Source organism: Brachypodium distachyon, chromosome 1 (genome assembly GCF_000005505.3).
Source record: "Brachypodium distachyon strain Bd21 chromosome 1, Brachypodium_distachyon_v3.0, whole genome shotgun sequence".
Classification (NCBI taxonomy): Eukaryota; Viridiplantae; Streptophyta; class Magnoliopsida; order Poales; family Poaceae; genus Brachypodium; species Brachypodium distachyon.
The window spans coordinates 29,558,572-29,563,626 of NC_016131.3; the positions used below are offsets into that span (position 1 = coordinate 29,558,572).

Genomic DNA, 5,055 nt, shown 5'->3' on the forward strand with positions numbered 1-5,055 from the left:
CCATCTCTGGAGATAGCGATATTACGGTCCCTCTGAATTCAACCCCTATGGGTTGCACAGGTCTTCACTTAAGGCTAGGAACCATCCTAGCATGAAATGTTCGTACTCCAATTGTAGTCGTGCTGTTTTACTGACGTGTGTAGACGAAAAAAAGGTACGTAGCGACAGTGACGGACGCTGATGGAGAAGACAAGAAGAATCGATCGGGTATTCAGTTGATCTGAATATCTTCCTTTTTTATTTAGCGAAAGGTGATCTGGATATCTGATCGGCTGAGCAACCTCCTAAAGCCAGATACGTCTTTTCTTTCGGAGAGGTGATTTCAGTTTTTTTTTAGGAAATACTAGCAAAATGTCCAATGTGCCGCAACGGAACAACAAAATAAAATGATACGAAAAACATGCTTGCCCAGTCAAACAACAGATATAAGTCAGCCTCACTGCTCCTTCATGCCGAAGTTGGTGTACTCTTTTGAGTATTTTACTTTCACAATGAATTACCAGAGCTCATCTAGTCAAGGACAACAATCAGCAGCAAACAGAAAACAACCGCAGAGGCATTCTATAAGTATCAATAATAATTAGTAGCAAAGTAGAAACAACATTGTGCTGATCTCATTTTCAGTACAACACCGATTATCCGCAGCTTTAAAGTCTCATTTTAGTTCTAGGGAGAGGAAAAAAAAACCATGGGGAAAATGGACACAGAAAGCAGGCTGTGAGGTTCCTGCCAACACAAAATCTGAGTCTACAGTTCTATACACATTTCCTCCGTCGCAATACCACGGCCCAAATTTGACAATAGTATTGGACTGCAAGCTGCAATTGTCTACAACTCTAGCGGAACCACACCATCAACATGACTACAATCTAATCTCTAAACTCTTAGCAGTTACCACTTTCTCCTGCTTCAAGCCTTGGGGTATACAAGCACAGAGTCGACCCACATACCGCCTTTCGTGCGTGTGCAGTCGATCTGTGTCACAAGAATTTCAGCTTCAGCGCTTGGTCAGGCTTCGAGGCCACAAACTCACCTGAATGGTACAAGACCCAGCTCCAGGCTCATCCAAGTAGCATTGAGATATTGCATGCTGACCATCAGAGGTGGCAAGTTGGAAGCGCACCGGCTTCTTGTCCCAACTGTGGACATGCTTCGAGCTACAAACATGGTGGCCAAATCGAATGTACAACTTCCTGAGATGAATCCTGAAGTATAAACTGTAGGTTCCCACAGGGAAGCAGAAATCAAGCTCCCGGCCACTTCAAACCACCAGATTTGTTGAAAGTATGGCACAGACTGGAATCTGCAAGAGCAGGATTTGGTCAGATAATGGTTCGAAGGACATAGCATCATGTCTCTTTATTGAGTTAGAACGGAATTACATTGAAAGCAACCGTGCAGGTGAATAGGGAGATGTTTGACAGTCAATATCTTCTACTGGCACAGAATACATACATGCTTCTCGTGCCTTCACTTGGAAGGACTGCATATACATTCCATATATGTGATAGCAGCGATAAGATAGAAACAGTTATCTATGTTGAATTTATGTCTCTATCAGATCAGCAAGCAACGTGAGCTTATTTTAAACGGGAATTATAACGAGTGAACGTGTGCGCTGGCGTCTCCGCGCGCGACGCATCTCCGACCGTTTAACCTGCCTCGCCTGCTGCGCGCCTGCGTGCTGGGTGCTGCTGCTGAACGGAGGCAGGTGCTGCATGCTGCTGCCTCGTGCGTGCATGCCATGCATGGCTAGATATTCACACAAAGGAGCACTAGTTGATTCCGAAGAATCAAAATATTTTGTAGCTCAAATTACTTGTCTAATTTACAATCCATTTTCACAAATGTCTTCGTATCGACGAAGGCCTTCAAAACTAGATCCCCTTTAAACATGTTTCAGTACAAAAATTTGTGACCTTTAAGTTACCGGACGATAATGCAAGCTACCATCCTTGTTTGATAGAACTTACCACATTGTAACTTATGACTAACATGATGGCAACCTTATATATTATTGAGTGGCAACTTTTATTGTACAAATCACCATCCTATTTTGTATGAAATGAGCACGTGATAATTCTAACAAGCTAGGTGGCAACTTGATATATTAACGGATGGTAACTTCTAAGACGAAGAAAGTTTATCGAAACATACCAACATGATTCTAATTTTGAATATCTAGATCGTAAATCAAATACACAGTATAAGTACTCCAACATTTTTTTGGGCATAGTACACACCAGGCGATAATACACAAATTACCATCCTACTTTGAAATAAGACACCGCGTACGTGGTAACTTCTATATATCATTAGGTGGTTAACCTAACATTTTTTTGGCATATTACACACTAGGCGATAATACACAAATTACCATCCTACTTTGAAATAAGGTACCACGTGGTAACTTTTATATCATTAGGTCGTTACTCTAATGCATAAATGACCAACCTATTTTTTATGAAATTATCACATGATAATTTTGTTACTCCCTCCGTCTCAAAATAAGTGACGTGGATTTGTATAGAGATTCTTATACAAATTCACATCACTTATTTTGGGACGGAGGGAGTACTAATATGGGTGGCAACTTGATACTATATTATTGGATGGTAACTTTTAATATAAAAAAGTCATCGAAACATACCAACACGGGAATGTATGAGTTACCATCTTATTTTGAAATAAATTACCACATGATAATTTATTGTTAACAGGTGGAAACTTCATATTATGTGATGGTAACTTTAATGCATAAATCGCCATCCTATGTTGTACGAAGTTACGATGTGGTAATTTGTTACTAACAGTAGTGGCCATTTGATATATTATTGGATGATAACTTTATATATTATGAGATGGTAACTTTAATGCATAAATCAACATGTGCCAATTTGTACTAAAAAGGATGGCAACTTGATATATTATTTGATGGTAACTTTTAATGCGAAAACAAAGTCGTCAAAACGTATCAACATGAGATCTAGTTTCGAAGTCTCGCCGAAACAAAGCTAATGATGAAGACGGATCGTAAATCGAGTATACGGTTTATGAGTTAAAACATTTTAAAGGCATGGACTTCTACCTAGCTATACACATGCATGATACAAACTTGTCCTCAGCCAGCTATTGTGCTCGTACGCGTCAGGAGACTAACGTGCGTCGTCCACGCGCTAGTCCGGCGCTATTTTAAATACATTATCCATAAGAATGTAGAACACATATGTGTTTCTGAACAACCCATACATTTTCATGAACTGAATATACAACAACATAGTGCATATATACAAGATACATAATACAAAGCACAATAAGTGTGCGCAGTGTATGTGACACACGTATGCATCGCTTCCCCTTTTCGAAAAAAAAACATATGCATATTGCAGTCTTGTACAAGAAACAAACAGGTGATCAGTAATTTTGTTGCCTCATTTCTTGCAAGTTGATACTCATATGGTCTCACATCACATCGTTTTGGAAATTCAACACAATCTGCAAAATACATATTAGTACGTGCAAAGTCAAAGCCATATTATTACCTTTTTTTTTAGAACACAGTACAAACGCAGATGCACACAACACGCGCGTACACTCACTCCTATGAACGCACGCACGCACACCCTACCCCTATGAGCACCTCCGAAAGACTGAGCCGGCAGATCTTGAGAGATTGACGAAGTCACCGCAGGCGCCTCGCTGTTGACGGGTACGTCACCTACCACTGAAAGAATCGCCGGTTAAATCCTGAAATAATCCAGGGAAATCTGACACCCACATCAAGTCTAGAACTTGAACCTGAGTGGGCTGGTTCCACCACAAGGAACCAGACCACCTGAGTTAGGCTCAGTTCACGCCATATTATTCCCTTGATTCGGCCGTCAGCATATTTGTCCAGTATCTCGTATCATCGGCGACACCGGGGGAGTGGCGGCAACAGGAGGAGGAGTGGAGCGTAGGTAGGGCCGGTGCGTTTTTCTTTCGTGCATGCGGGTTGATGAGCGGGTTCGACGGAGAGGGGGCCGACGATTGACGAACGATGGAAACATGCGATGAACCTTTTTAGATAGATAATTCGTATAGATTAATTGCTATATTCCATCGGTCCGGAAATAAGTGACTTGGATTTGTATAAAAATCTATACAAATCCACGTTACTTATTTTGGGACGGAGGAAGTATGTAATACATGTTACGAATTCATATACTCTTTCCGTCCAACAAAGGATGTCTCAACTTTGATTAAATTTGAATGCACTTATACACCATGTCATGTTTAGATACATCCAAATTTTAACAAACTTGAGACATCTTTTGTTGGATGAAGAGAGTATTGGTTTTGAAAGTACAGTTCATCTACATACGATTGATTAGAGAAGGAAGCTTGTAATTTAGGCGTATGTGGCAGCTGCTACTATATGAAAAAATTTATACTAATTAACGAACAGCCCTCTACAATACTAATCAGCTCGTCGATAACTCGACGGACGGACGGCATGTCAGCATCTACTTGGAGGAGGAGTCATCCTTGACGACGGCGCCATCGGCAGAGCCAGCGCCGAACTTGAACTCGCTGAACATGGAGCTGACCTTGTTTTTGAGGCAGGCCCAGTGCTCCTCCACCGGCGCTTCCTTGAACTGCCGGAACTTGTCCTTGGCGCTCTCCACGAAACTCGCGTCCTCGCCCACCGCGCTCCGAAAGCACGTCGCGGCCGCCTCCGCCTCCTGCTTCTGCACGCCCTCCATCGATTGATCACGCTCGCCTGAGATTGAAAAATCGAAAACTTTGTGCCCAGAGGAAGAAGAAAGAAGAAGATCTGGTTGCCTTGATGGCCAGGAGGGGTGCCGGCTATCGTGTATTTATAGGTGGCGATATCCCCTGCCTTGAGGAGAAAGCCTCGGACATGGGAAGATGATGCTACTTTCAGGAACGGAAAGAGCCCCGTTAAACTTTGGATTTGGATTTGAGTTATGAAAGGTGAAAATAATTTCTTGGGCCTGGACTTGCTCTTCTGTAATTTTCTGAAGATGGGACATGAACTCTTGTTCGATTTCT

The 5,055-nt window shown here is 42.0% G+C and overlaps 1 pseudogene; it reads right to left on the bottom strand.

Annotated features, from left to right (window-relative positions):
- Positions 1-723: 723 nt before the first annotated feature.
- On the bottom strand, positions 724-4,497 carry LOC104582123 (annotated as a pseudogene).
- Positions 4,498-5,055: the final 558 nt, after the last annotated feature.